This window comes from Lissotriton helveticus, chromosome 2_1 (assembly GCF_964261635.1).
Source record: "Lissotriton helveticus chromosome 2_1, aLisHel1.1, whole genome shotgun sequence".
Classification (NCBI taxonomy): Eukaryota; Metazoa; Chordata; class Amphibia; order Caudata; family Salamandridae; genus Lissotriton; species Lissotriton helveticus.
The window spans coordinates 1,364,118,298-1,364,133,923 of NC_136059.1; positions in this window are offsets into that span (position 1 = coordinate 1,364,118,298).

A 15,626-nucleotide genomic window follows, 5' to 3' on the forward strand; every position below is an offset into this window, starting at 1 on the left:
CGGGGTCTCGGCTTGAGCCGCCTATACTGATCTGCATCCAGTATGTTGACCGAAGCTCAGGTGTCAATCAGGGCCCTTATACAGGAGTCTCCAATCCACACTTGGCACGTGGGGGTTGGTCTCTTAACAGCGTTTACCCCCCCCAGATATGGGATATTACAAACAAGTTGTCCTCCTCATCTTCCGTTGTTGACAATTGCGGCTCCCCACCGTCTGCCCCTTCCACTTCCTGTACCTTCTTTGCGGACTTCATGGGCCTCGACTCAGAAGGTCTACTTCCAACCTGTTGCTTCCCACTTTGGCATACCTTCGCAAAGTGTCCATACTTGTCACATTTCATGGACTGTCTCCCTTGTGCGGGACACACTCTTGGTGCGTGCGCTCCCATGTTGCAGTTTTGGCACTCTTGCCTCCGGCATCTATCTTCCGGTTTGGCCTCCTTTCGGGCCCCTCGGCCATATGCCTTCTTTAGCGCCTCGACCTGTCCTTCCTTGATCGGCGTTGTGAATACTGACTTGCCCCCAGACGACTTCTTTGCAAGCGTCATTTCCATTTCACCTGCGCGTGCGTCTGCCAGTTCATGGGACCTCCCCAGTAACAGTATTTCCTCCAACCTGATCCCCGGTTGGCGGAGGATCAGCTTGCGCAGTTCCGATGACTTGCATCCCACAATTAGCTGGGCCACCGTCTCGAAGGCTCGATCGACCCCACTACAGTTGCTGGCCAGTTTTCTTAACCTTGCATAGTGCATGTTGATCGATTCTTCTCTCCGCTGCTTGGCTTGGCGCAACTTGAAGTGTTCATAATCGGGGTTTACTTGCGGATCAAAGTAGCGATTTAAGGCCTGTACAGCTTTGTCGTAATCTCCACTGTCTCCGGTGTCAGGCAGGTCCTGGAACAGCTCATAAAGTTCGTTGCCACCCATTAGTAGCATCAGCAACCTCTTCACTGTGTTGGCTGTCTCTCGGGTAGCAACAAAGTAGTTCTCCAACTTCCCCAGCCACTTCTTCCATCTCGGTGCTGCCGTCGCGGGATCTGCCAACTGACTACATTCGGGCATATTCTTCCCAGGTGCGAGGCTCGGCCGCCCTCCAGCAGCCCCGGTGGCAGCCGTTCTTTCCAGTGAATTTGGCATGGCCGCCCGATCCACACTCCCGCCTCTTGCTTCACGTGGTGTGCTCTCCTCACTCACCAGGCAGCAGTCGCTTGATTGCCTACCAGGCCAACCCCCGCGCTGGCCACGAGTTTGCTCAGGAATTCGGATCCCACCCTTGTCGCCAATATGATGCCCTCAGGGACACTGCTAGGATCCCCCGGTGTAGACTGGAACCAGGCACCCTCAGGACAGAGATGTGGGGGAGGAAGCTTGGGCCTTCACCTTGCAGCGGAGCACACATGAAACACTTCCACACAGATACTCAGCCCGTGCCGTCAGCCACGTGCGCTGACGCCACCTTTTAATAAATACTCCTTGGTCCGTGCCCGGCCCAGGGAGGTGCATGCAAACATGGTATGGTAGCAGCCGTTTGGCTCACAACACTGGTGAGTTCAAAATGCTCCAACACCTTTCACCATAAAGAAATAATATCCAACTAGGCACAACCAGGCATTTTAAGTAAATTAAAGGTGTGAAGGTTAAGTGAAAACTGTGAAAAGAAAAAAAAAAGATGGAAAAAAAAACTATTCAAATGAGCCTTTGCTCCTGCATAATGTAGACTATCATGCTGACTAACAAGTCATGTTCCATACTGGTGGCAAACTATGAATGTCATCTTACTAAGACACATTTTATTTTAAAATGTATTGTCATTTAAAGGGCTCCGAGGAAATCCTACCGACATAAAAACAATGAAGAAATTAAAAAGATCCCAAAAATGTGTCGCTAAAAGGGCAGAGGCAACACTGTATGAGGATATACACAACAGGGAGGGAGAGGGTCCTAGGGAAAGTTTAATGACCTAACAATGCTACTGTCCCTAAATCAACAATTAAACCAACACAAAGTAGCAAGAAGTCAGAAAAGCAACTAACTACGTAACAGTAAAGGAGAGGATAAATTAAACTCAACTAATAGTGTGTGCCATTAAAGTCACGCTTAGGGTATCCATTCTTTGTGGCAAGATTCCCATCACTCACCAACCGAATCCGCCCTTCATCATCTGGGATCCTTCACACCATGAAGGTAAGGTAGTATACCTGCAGCATACTGGCAGATGTAAACGCCTAATCTAACCTGTGGGACCCAGTGATTTAAATGTCATGTGGGGGTGTCCGATGGTGACTGTAAAGCAGTGCAAAGAATGTGAAAAAAAGTGAGTGAACAAGTGGAATACTGAGAGTAATAAAATTGAATAGTAAAAGGGGTAAAGGAACTTTAATATACACCCCTTCACTCCCAAATTGATAAAAAGTGTGAAGTGGCATAAACAAATAACCACTAAGAAGAGTGGAAGGTCGACATGTTTCTGCAGACTGCTCGGATCCAACAGGTATCCTGCTGCTTCTTCAGGACCATTAACGCTACTGCTACAACAATTATAAAAAGGTAAATTTTCACCTGGATATTAGTGATTTCATCCTTCTCCTGACTTCGTGGTTTCAAAAGAGTGCCAAAGCAACCCCGGAAACACAAAACAAATACATAGAAAGAGAACACACAACAGATAGTCATGGTTAGATCGCTGTATTTAGAATACCTTAAAGACAGTTATCTTATTGAAGGCCAATACATGTATATCCTCACTCGATAGACAATCATGTAGGCAACATATACACCATGTGTGTATGCTCACTTACCTAAGTGGCAGGAGAGAAAAACTCCACCTCACCTGGCTACAGCGCAGGTAAACGGAGCACCGCTCTAGTGGACAGATATAGATGAAAAGGGGATTATGACACACAAACATACAGTTACTAACATTACACAGCTGTCAGAGGTAGAACTTAGTGATTAGTTCATAGTTTATTTTCGAGTATTTCCATTTTTATCCATAATAATGACTCTCATCCCATTTTAGATAGAAAATTGAAGGGATGACAACGTTGGAGATAGCATAATAGTTTATCAGTTAGACCAAAATGCCCGTTCACCATACTGCGTGATTAAGCCTGACACACTCCGTATGTCAGCGCTATCAATTCGCACGTATGTATGGCGCGGTAAATGTCATTCTGCTCTTTTTGCTAAAGGCTGCATCTATAAGTAATAACACAGTTCTATACAACAAATTGGTGAAGGAGGGTCCGAGGGAAAGTTTAACGACCTAACAGGTAAATACCCCCAGTGTGACAACCTAAAGAACAAAGGTACCTGTCAGTCGGATAACGCCGAGGTGCTCAGAAAGCACGCTAGGATAAGCAAAAACACCCAACAACCAGATAGATCAAACACATTGACTATCAACAATTGCTGGTTTAAGTCCTGTCAGACCACCCAGATGGCGGAGCCTCATCATGTAGGACACTCAGGCCATGGTTAGTCTGCAAACGCCCAGGTGTATATTGGCAATGCATGACTGAGTCAAGGTCTGGATACCGCAAATGTTAATGCAAGGTGGTACTGATCGGTGCAGTGCAAAAAAATATATACAAATAGTGCAGTGGCTAAAATGGCTGTCAAGGCAAACGAAGACCTTTATTAGTGCTCGCCTGGACGTCAGATTAAAAATAGTGTAATGACAGTGTAAAATAATCACTGTCCAGTTTGCTTGGTAGAAAACAAAGATAATCAGGCCAACATGTTTCTGCCGTACTGTGTAAATTCACTGGCATTCATCAGGGCCAAGCTTTCAAAAATGCTACTGCAGATTACACTACCAAATGTGTAGGAATAAAAAAATGTAAGTGATTAAATCAAAAGACCATATTATAGGTAAACTAGGAGTGGTCGAACACGACCATCCTACCGCATCTTCTCGAATTGCTCAGGGGATGCGATTGGTCTTCCCTGTGAAAAAAGTCAAAAAGAAAACCAAATACCAATTGAATAACCACGTGGCGCCTGGTAAAACATAGTCAATCTAAATTAAGTGAATATGCCCAAGGCACTGCGTGTTAATATTAAGCATAACTAGCAATCATTCCAGCAACCTCAGCCAGATCAATCACTCACTTCTGATGATCCATTCAGTGGTGCGAGAAATAACGTCACCACACAGTTCTACTGTGTAAAATTTCAAAAACAACAATAATATATGAATTTGACACTTACCCATCAATATGTGGGAAGTAAGCCTCACCTCACCCGGCAACTGCTCGGAAAGATAAGGCCCCGCTCTAGACGTGTAAATGAAGACAGTACCTTGATCAGATCACTGTCACACCTACAATACACTGTACTGTCTACAAAACCCAATAAGTTTTCTAAATTGCCCACAAAAAATCTCACCACGAAAGACCAGATGACCGCATAAGGCGAATCAATAATAATGTAACCTCAATGCATATTATCACATATTGATTGAAAACAAGTTGCTTAGTTGTATACCCATACTGAACATTGTGCAGCATCTGTATCTACTTTAAACAGTTTACTTTAATTCTATACATATACTGCACAGCTGCGCAGCATCCGTACCTACTTATCACAATTTCTCTTTAATCAACTTGAAAGAGAAGAGAGGGGTAGGAGGCACAAAGTCAAACCCTCATCTCAAACCTTGTCTAGCGTCAAGCAGACAAAACGCCTACTTTACCAGACTAAAAGTCCATGCTAGACCACCAAACATCTAACCCACACAAAACCCAACTCACCTGTCCGTCGGTACCTCACGGCGGGTTCACGAGCCGAAGGGGAGGCACCGACGGACCGGTTTGGTCCAGTTAAATACTGGCGCTAGTGGGTTGATGGTTCCCAGCTGGTGCGGGTCCCGTAGTCACAGCGCTCATGCGCTGTTAAGACGCTACACGGCACATGCGCCTAGACGGCACAGGTGATAGCGCGCATGTGTGGCTGAAAGTCACTACCCATGATGTAAACACTACCCGCATCGCGCGTCTGCATGTGGGCGCATGCGCATAGCGGGTGCGCTCGTCTGAATCTCTCGCGGCACCCGTGTTCGGGCTGCTGTAAACCGCATCTCATATCTGGTGTTAGCGAGCACCTCCTGGAAACACCAGGATAATACTAACAGGCTTCTCAGGCGCCGCCTCGTACTATCAAATGTGATACGAAAATATTTAAAAAATATTAGCAACAACAACACGTGTGCAATCACTCCTGCCTAAGCTAATAGTCAAACTGACTAAGCAAGTGGGAGGGGTATCGGTCAGCGCGAGGAAACTCACAAATATGAACCCCATGCACCCCAAAGTCGGACGCCTGTGATTAGGGGGGCACTGCTATGTACATGCGCTAGTTGTGTACGCCCCTATCGCTACAACTAGGTGTGTTAATCAGTATGAGACATCTATAGTAGTGCAGATAAAGACGCCCCTCGGGGTAGGTGTAACCATGACCTTGGCCCGGCCAAACAATGGCTGGAGCCCTCCCCAAAGAGTCAAGGATGAACGTCCTTAGAGGCTGGAGACTGCTTGCAAGAAGCCTGGCTGGGCAAATGTAAATGCCCAACCCAGTCAGACAGCCCCTTAGTAATATTGGAGTCTAATGCAACCTAGAGTGTGAAAGTAGTTAAACAATCCCAGGCGCACTCACCAGCCTATATTGGTGCATCCTGCTAGGGGAGAAAGCTGCATATAGCAGCTGCCACTTGAAGGGTCTGAGTGTTCACTTAGATCACAGTACCTGGAGGTGCGCACTAAGTCCCCAACATAGGGACGGAGGAGTATCATCATGGCAAGTAGTGCACATACAGGTTGAAGAGCCCGGAGAGGGTGTTCAGATAGAGAGCCACGGAATGTTGTCATTCAGTCCAGCTCGTTCGCGGGTTAGTAGTTATCAGCGATTTAAATGTATGCGAAGAAACTGTACTACTTTGCCGGTGTTCCTGGCGTACACTCGAGTAGAATTGATGGCAATTGCGCGCTAAGGAACGGTCTCGTTTAGACTCGTGAAGACTAAGCTTCCTATATTATAAATGTGTACCATAATAGTCGAGTGTAAATGACAAAATAACCACTCATAAGCCCTTGGAGGGAGAGAGGGAGAGGACGCTATTTGGAATTTGGCTCGAAAATCTTTGGGTCCCTCTAATTTTGCTGCCTGAAGGTTAGAACTGTGTTATTACTTATAGATGCAGCCTTTAGCAAAAAGAGCAGAATGACATTTACCGCGCCATACATACGTGCGAATTGATAGCGCTGACATACGGAGTGTGTCAGGCTTAATCACGCAGTATGGTGAACGGGCATTTTGGTCTAACTGATAAACTATTATGCTATCTCCAACGTTGTCATCCCTTCAATTTTCTATCTAAAATGGGATGAGAGTTATTATTATGGATATAAATGGAAATACTCGAAAATAAACTATGAACTAATCACTAAGTTCTACCTCTGACAGCTGTGTGATGTTAGAAACTGTATGTTTGTGTGTCATAATTCCCTCTTTATCTATATCTGTCCACTAGAGCGGTGCTCCGTTTACCTGCTCTGTAGCCAGGTGAGGTGGAATTTTTCTCTCCTGCCACTTAGGTAAGTGAGGAAACACACATGGTGTATATGTTGCCTACATGATTGTCTATCGAGTGAGGATATACATGTATTGGCCTTCAATAAGATGACTGTCTTTAAGGTATTCTAAATACAGCGATCTAACCAGGACTATCTGTTGTGTGTTCTCTTTCTATGTATTTGTTTTTGTGTTCCCGGGGTTGCTTTGGCACTCTTTTGAAACCACGAAGTCAGGAGAAGGATGAAATCACTAATATCCAGGTGAAAATTTACCTTTTTATAATTGTTGTAGCAGTAGCGTTAATGGTCCTGAAGAAGCAGCAGGATACCTGTTGGATCTCCGAACAGTCTGCAGAAACATGTCGACCTTCCACTCTTCTTAGTGGTTATTTGTTTATGCCACTTCGCACTTTTTATCAATTTGGGAGTGAAGGGGTGTATATTAAAGTTCCTTTACCCCTTTTACTATTCAATTTTATTGCTCTCAGTATTCCACTTGTTCACTCACTTTTTTTCACATTCTTTGCACTGCTTTACAGTCACTATCGGACACCCACACATGACATTTAAATCACTGGGTCCCACAGGTTAGATTAGGCGTTTACATCTGCCAGTCTGCTGCGGGTATACTACCCTACCTTCATGGTGTGAAGGATCCCAGATGATGAAGGGCGGATTCGGTTGGTGACTGATGGGAATCTTGCCACAAAGAATGGATACCCTAAGCGTGACTTTAATGGCACACACTATTAGTTGAGTTTAATTGATCCTCTCCTTTACTTTTACATAGTTAGTTGCTTTTCTGACTTCTTGCTACTTTGTGTTGGTTTAACACTGTATGAGGGCCTGTAGTGGTTCATCAATTGTTCCTCACAGAGCTCACAGACTAGGAGATCACTACAGGGCCCCATCTGCTGAATGTAATCCCTATAGGGATGCCTTACGGTATAGGGAAATGAGGCTGTGATACAAGGTCTCAGCCCATCAATGCCCACAACTGAATAATGTGAGTCGATTGCTGCTTCCTGCATGTCTATGTTGTTCTGAGTGTGAATTTAGCCTGTGGGGCTGCTCATTGTGCTCTACTTTGAGGGGAAGGGAGACAACATGCTTTTAATGCTGAGGTTTCCTAATGCCAGATCTTTGTACCCCATAAAAGATCCCAGTGTGCTATTTTGGGCAATGCTACAGTTCCCTCTTACTGTTATTTCTTGGAGAATTTGGGAAATAATCAGCTCTATCATGTGCAGCCTTTAAAAACTCCCTATCAAGAATCTTGCCTCAGAGCTCGCTATTGAGACAGTTGTATAGAAGAGGTCTCTTTCATGTGGCTAGATATTTTCACAGGTTAGTAACTTGAATTAGAGCCTGTGCAATCTTTCTAATCTGAAGGCTAGGACAGTCTATATGATCTCTGCAACCTGAAAGTTAGTTTTCCTATTAGAGGCCTAATATTGTGACATATATGTGATATGGGATTAGTTCTGCTGTCAAATGCCTAAACCTGAACAGTATGTGTACCTATGAGGCAGCTTTGATGTCCAACCCCAGAGCCATGTGATTTTAGCAATCTAATGGATAGTTTTACAGTTTGTCACCAGAACCTGGAAGAACTCTGTGCCAATAAGATCTGTGTAACCTGGGGGCTAAATAGTGTTGCGGTCAGAGGCCTGCCCAAGGAAGATCACTGCAACTCCATCCCAGGAGGACAGCTGCCTCGTGTAAGTGTGTGAGACATTTCAGTTACATTTTAATAAGGGCTCTGTCAGAGCAGGAGGGATCCCAGTCAGTTATCTAAACTGGTGGTAAGCATCACTCTTTTTATATCTTTTCAGTCCGCTGTTGAGGGATATACCAGCTGTTAAGGGGCCTGAACTTTAGTTAACTGCCTGAGCTATAGGTGATGGCCTATTACTAAGGAAAGGATCTTTGATGACTGGGTTAGCCTGAGGCAGACGTCCATAAGGCTATTAAAATATTCAACCGACCCTAGGCAAGGTGATCCACAATGGGTCATTTAAGCCCTTTCAAGAGCTGCACGCAGAGTACCACATGCACCACACCCAGTTGTTCTGCTACCTCCAGCTGGCACACACTCATGCGTTTTTGCTACCCAACATGGTCATTCTTGAATACTCTCCTATAGAGATGAAAAGCCTATTTACTGACATCAATTAACAAACTGCCAGTCCTATACCAGATGTCGCTGTGCAATCTGCTATTCCCAATGGTCGGGGTGAGGGAGGCGTTGACACAGGACTTGGGGCAGCTGGAGGCGGAGGACTGGATTGATGCAGTGGCTGCCCCTAGGGAGGCAGTGATAACCTTTCAGTTTCATCTAATCCTGCTCACACTGTTGCACCACACGTGTCTCACAAGAACACAGCTGTTGAAAATGGGGTCAGATCGCTAGGGAGGTTGTTGCGCTGTAGAGCCCCCATGGGGGACCTAGTAAACATATTTTGGTGCTGGCCAGTTTTATCACACTTTTGGGAGGAAGTATTGGGGACTCTGGAGTCAATAAGGCCTTGACAATACCTAAGGACCCGAAACTGATCCTCTTACACATCAAGGAGGATATAGGGGGTGACAGATACAAGAGGGTGCTGCTCTTGTTGGGCCTGCTGACAGCTAAGTGTGACATCACAAGGGCGTGGAAGTAGCCATGGCCCCCCTGTAGGTTGATGAGCCACTGATATGGATCATTACATGGCTTGAAACTTCCGGTATACTTGTCAGGGAGTACCCGCATAAACATTCCAAAGTTTGGAACGACTGGGTTGGACACAGAGGAATATATCTGAAGCCATGGTACTTGGAGGGGGTAGCATAATCCTGTGGGGCTGCCTACGATTGATTGCCTGGGGCGTCACTCAATGTTTAATACTTTCTGTTTAGTCTCAAGTGGGGCATACCTGCTTGGCTCAATATGTGATATGACAATGTACATTACGGTTCAGTTTTATTTTACTGCTGGCTCTGTACCAAGCTTCAGCATATTGTATGGTTAAAATCAATAAAGAAAGCTTTTTTAAAAAATAAAAGCATTCCACCAACTGAGGGTAGAATGTTTTAAATTAAAAATGGATAAACAGAAAGAACATTGGAATGTTGGAAAAGAAGGCTTATATCAGCCATTATTAGCCCTTAGAAACTTCTTTGTATTCAGTGAAGTGGTCAATATTCCAATGATGTAAGTGAATTAATGGAAAAAGGAAACTGAGAAACCACATTGGAGGAAACCAAATCATGGAAAACCAATTTTAAGCCAAGACAATTTGAAGGAAGCAAAAATAAATCAAAAATGAAAGTAAACATTTCAAAGTGAAGGAAAAAAACAAAATTACATCAAACCTGGGTGGAGTTTAGGACTAGTGAGGTGTTTAAGGGTGCAAGGATGGGAAATGTTTAGGGGTGATGAGGAACTTTTAGGAGCCAGGAAAGGGTGGAGTTCAAGCATAGAAAGGTTTTTTTTTAGAGTTCATAGATGGGTGGAGTTTAGGGGTGATGAGGTGTTTTTAGGGTTCAGGGATGAGTGTAGGGGTCAGGGATGGTTTTTAGGGTTCGTGGATAGGCATAGTTTCGGGGTGGTGAGTGTTTTTAAGGTTCAGTGATGGTAGAGGTTAGGGGTGGAAAAGAGTTTTTAGGGTTCAGGATTGGGTCGAGTGAAGGGTGGTGAGGGTTTTTATTTATGATTCAGGGATGGGCAGACTTTAGATGTAGAAAGGGGTTTTTAGCGTTTAGGGCTCGGTAGAGTTTAGAGGTTGTGAGGGTTTTTTAGGAGCCAGAAATGGGTGGAGTTTGGAGGTGGTAAGGAGTTTTAGGAAGTCAGGGATAGGTAAGGTAGAAATGGGTTTTTATGATCAAGGAATCGGTGGAGTTTAGAGATAGTGAGAGGTTTTAGCGTTCAGGGATGGATGGAGGGGAGCGGTATAAAAAAATGTAGGGTTCCGAGATGGCTGTAGTTGACGAGTTAGGGATGGGTGTAGTGAGGGACTTTAAGGTTTCTGGTGGAGTTTAGTGGTAGAAAGGGCTTTTAGAGTTCTCTGGAATGGGTGTAGTATCAGCGTGGTAAGGTGTTTTTAGGGGGCAGGGATGGATGATGTTTTCGGGTGGTGAGGGGGTCAGCGAATTAAAGGTATCAGATTAAATTGTTTAACAATGTAAAAGATATAAATCTGAAATGTCCCCTAAAGTAGAGCACTGACATAAATACATCCAACAAAACTGTTTCTGAGAGTAAGGCCTACAAATATTGCATTTACACATTAAAAAGTAAGCATGTTAATGCCAATTTCAAACAAACAGACATTCTATTAATTGGTTTCTATGAAATTGTAAATGCCATTCATTAATAAAATTTCCATTAAACAGTTAGGTGAAATGATTCCTCAGTAATGGCATTCCTTGAAAAAAAAATTCTGTGAAATCACATGCAACCCATTCCAATGTTCTAATTAGTATTTCATTGCAGTAATTTATAAGCAGTATGTATACATCCCTTCATATATGGGATACTCTTCTGTGATGAACAGACAAATCCATAGACTAGATAAGAACTTGATCACTAAAATAATTGAAATATAAGTAATCAGAACTAAAAAAATAACTGAATTGTGAGTAGATTGAGCTGTATCCACCATACTGCATTTGCAGGAGGACTGGTGCACCATGCGAGAGTTCTCACCTAACCTGACCTGTGAAATGTTAATAAGTGCTATTTCTGAGAAAGAAGGAAGTCGGCTGTTTGAGACAGTGAGCTGGACTAACCTTTGAATGATATTTCACCATTATAATAAACAGCATGTAAGAAGCCCTGTATGGAAGCCATGACACATGCATCAGAAGCTTTTCAGTACTGAGCAGGAGTTTAACTGCTAAAATAATTGAAACAAGAGTAAACTAAACTTGTGGGAGGACTTGGTACAATATGCGTGAGCGAAAACAACCCCTGCAAATTATTGAGTAAGGCAGATCTAGTTCCAAATGATGTACAATGGTGCTTTGTCAGTACAATTTGTGGTTGCAACTGGTAATAGGATAATTCGACTTGTCAGAAAGTTGATGATTGTGAAGTGTGATAATTTCATGACGTAGGCTACTAAATACTAAATGCTATTTCTGTGCATGATCCCTCTGACAAAAATTCCGCATTTGCTCATTTTTAGATTATGATCTCAACAGTACCAGAAAAATATTTTGAGGGAAATCCACAGACGAATGCAAAATTATGATTCCCTTCTGCACACTATATTTATATTAGATTAAATTCCTCCTATGGATTTAACACTTCCTTAAGCGATCTGTGAATCTTCTGTACCACCCAAATATACAGAATGACCTTAGGAGGAATGCCTGCGCGTGTCACTGAAACTGAAGTTAAAATGCATTAGTGGATGATCACCACTGATCTCACACATTTTCTAAAACACTTGCATGTGCAGTTAACGCGTGAGGCACCATTGCTGGTAGTCTTCTGTCATACATGTACAACATAAAAGCACTTCCCACATAGGCCAGAATACACTCACCTGCAATGTATTCATCCTGTCCCTCTAGGCCTGTTGCTTTGGCCTCACACCTGAGAGTAGCAAATAAAGACATTAGGAACACAGCTCTGGTACTCATGCATGACAAAAAAAACTTCTCTTACAGGCCACATGACAGACACACACTAGTCCAAGCATAGCTACGTATCCGCAAATGTGCTTCGGCAGCTAGTCAACTAGCTTATAAATTAGCTATTTGTCTAAGCTTGCAAATCAAATAGCAGGTTTAATAGCGGGTCCACTGGAATTATGCTATTTTGTGACAACAGCCTTTTCCGCATAGTTATGGATTTGCCACATCATCCATCATCTGCTTTTTTTTCCATTTTGTTTCAAGTTCAAATATGATCAAAAGTTACAGAAAAAATTGTGACACGTGTTGCACAGTGGTAAGCCCTCACAAAGGTTAACTAACCAACTTTCTATTGAATAATACTTTACCTAGGAATTAAATTACTTCAAATGAAGTGGAACATATGTCCAGGCTGTGCTAACGTGAAAAAAATCACACAACAATGAAGTAATACTATCACAAAATGTGCCACATTACATTGCATAATTTGTCCTTTTTTGCTGCATAATTTACTCAACTTTGCCACATAATTTGAGCCTCGCCACCGCATAATTCCAGTGGCCCCCTTTATAAACTAGCTTGTCAAAGGAATCCTATACCAATATTTGACCCATATAATGATCATCAGAACAGACTTCAGATCAGAGGGGTTCTCTTCCAGCGTCAGTTACTCTGCCCTTTTCGAGACTTAGGAAAGTAAACGTGGAGCACATTGGTAGAAATTACATTTCGTTGACCATTTAAGAGATAAAGGGTTAAGAAGAGGCAGCGTGCACACCGTACTACTTTCTAGAATCAGAGTAAAAGAGCTTCATGCCATTTCTGAGAGACTCGAATCGGCTGTTGCGTGGTTCAGGCGAATCACAGTCTTTTAAGATGATGCCGGAGATGCGCAGGCAGCTCCGTAAAAATTAATTTACCTTTGTATTATTATTTACTGAGTGTGCCTGAATTTCATTTGTATGGATTTTATCCGGCAAACAAGAAGGAAAAAAAAGGCAGAAAATCTAATAAAAAGATGGAGACAGTGAACAATTATTGGAGTCTGTATTCTGCCGTTTGAGGTCACATTCTGTCTTTTTTATGATGTTCTTTTTGAAAACAAAAAAATCTAGATGGCGGCAAATCTAATCTAACCATGTACAGACACATTTATCAAAGAAGACAGGCTGGCCAGTGAAAAGGAATTCGAGTCCAACAATCGGGTTATCAAAACCAGTTTACCATGCGATTAATAATTTATAATCCCATTAGGCTGGGCCAAACATTTTATTCAAACAATTTAAGATTCTCTGCAGGCGTGTCATCGAGGCTGCTTGGGCGCTCTCCGGGTGACTTCTTCACTAACACGAGTTAGAGGTTAACTCTTTTAACTAAAGTAAATGCACTCTGAAGGCAGGAATGCCAAACACTGGAGGTAGCAAACATATGATGTGCTCTAAAATGAATTTATTAAAACTCTTTTCATTCCATTGCAGGAAAAGCGTACATAGTGGGCAAACTGAAGCTTTGGATATTTATTTATGTGAGATATTTGTATTGTGCAGGCCTAGCCACAGTGGCACCGCAAAACCTCATGTAAACCTGAGCATTAGAAAGTGAAAAAGCTGGAAGAGAATGCAAAAAGGAGGAGGACAAAAAAAAGTTAAACAGAATACATTCTCAACAGGTGTGACAGAAGTATTTTTGAAAGGAAGCAAGCTGGTGCGGAGTCACAGATTAACGCGAAGACGGTTTAACATCAAGAAACATTCTGAGCAGGTGACTCTTTAACCCTTTCTAGAGGCATAGCAAGCTGCTGTTGAGTCTTGAGTTACCAAGAAAGATGACTCCATACTGATAATGCATTGTCCTAGGCACAGCCCATTGGTGAAAGCGAGACCTACAGAGGGTACACCCCTATGGGGGGTGAAGAGGGTCCCTCTTCACCCTCCATAGGGGTACCCTTGGGGCGCACTAGCTGTATGTCCCCTCTTTGGAGCGCACTAGCTGTATGTCCCCTCTTTGGAGCGCACTAGCTGTATGTCCCCTCTTTGTAGCGCACAGTCAGTGTGATACCCAATGGCCTCTGCGCCCACATCCAAAGTGTTTCCCTCTTTTGCACTGGGTCACACCCCTTTTTACCGGAAGAGGTGTGGCGCCGGAAGAGGTGTGGCGCCACGACCAGGGCGACTGACGCTGGAATCTGGGGATCATGGTTTGATCCCCTGCACCGGCTGCAGATTAGCCCAGCACCATGTGACTCTGGGCAATAGCTTGCTTAATCTTCCCGACGGCCTCCAGCGCCTAGAGACCCTTATGGGTGATTGTTCACGCTTTACAAATGTGTATTATTATTATTATTATTATTATTATTATTATTATTATTATTATTATTATTATTATTATTATTACCATGGTCGAATTGGCATACTCTTAATTAGTATTTAACTTAACTTGCCTATAAGGCCCTAGTATATGGTAATTGCCTGTAAATTAATAAATCTGCTTTAATATTTTTGTAGATAGTGCTATTAATCAGTGTTTTCTTTTTGTTTCTCCCTTTCAGAACAACCAAAGAAGAAGATTAGGTCCAGGTAAACTCAGACATCCTTTGAAGCCACTACACCAGAAGGCATTCACTGATAAAAGTTACCTGTTCCAAGTGTGGTACCCATTTACCTATTGATGCGTCTCTCTCATGAAAGTAACATGTATAATAAAGCAAGGCAGTCCTTTTATTTATTTTTTACAAAGTTTTATATAGCGCAAACTTGATGCCTGACGGTGTCAGGCATCAAAGCGCTTAACACGAGCACCAGTTGCATTACATGAGGACACATTCATTTTTGTTAGGCACAGTGAGATTAAGTGATTTGCCCAGAATCACAGGATGTTACATGTCCTTGCCGAGACTCAAACCTGGTTCCCCAGATTGAGGTCGACCGCCCTAGACTTTAGGCCAACTCCTCTCCCCTTTGAATCTTCACTAACAGCCGAGTATGGGAATGAAAGGTTAGGATCTTGTTATTTTAGAAAATGGAGGCATTCATTGCTGACTTAGAGATACCACTGCTTATTGCAGAATCTATGGTTGTCCCTAAGGTTGAATTAATTTGCTTTATTTTTCACCTATCACCTCCGAAGTCACCAGGCCAAAATGAATGTATCCTTGTTTGTATATCTTATGCCTTGCACAATGGTCCATTTAATTTTATTTACATTCGTTTTTATTTTTAAAAAAAATAGAATGTTGATTGTATTTTTTTCACAGCCAATATTTCTGTTGTGTTATTGTGTCTTTTTCTAATCTGTAAAGTAGAGTTCATCTTCAAATTCCAGGAGGTTGCCTGGTGGATGATCACTTGCCCCACTTGTGATGTTCAAAACAAACAAAAAAGCCCCCACTAATGGTTGTGTTTTGTGTAGCCTGGGTATGAAATGTGTATTGTTTT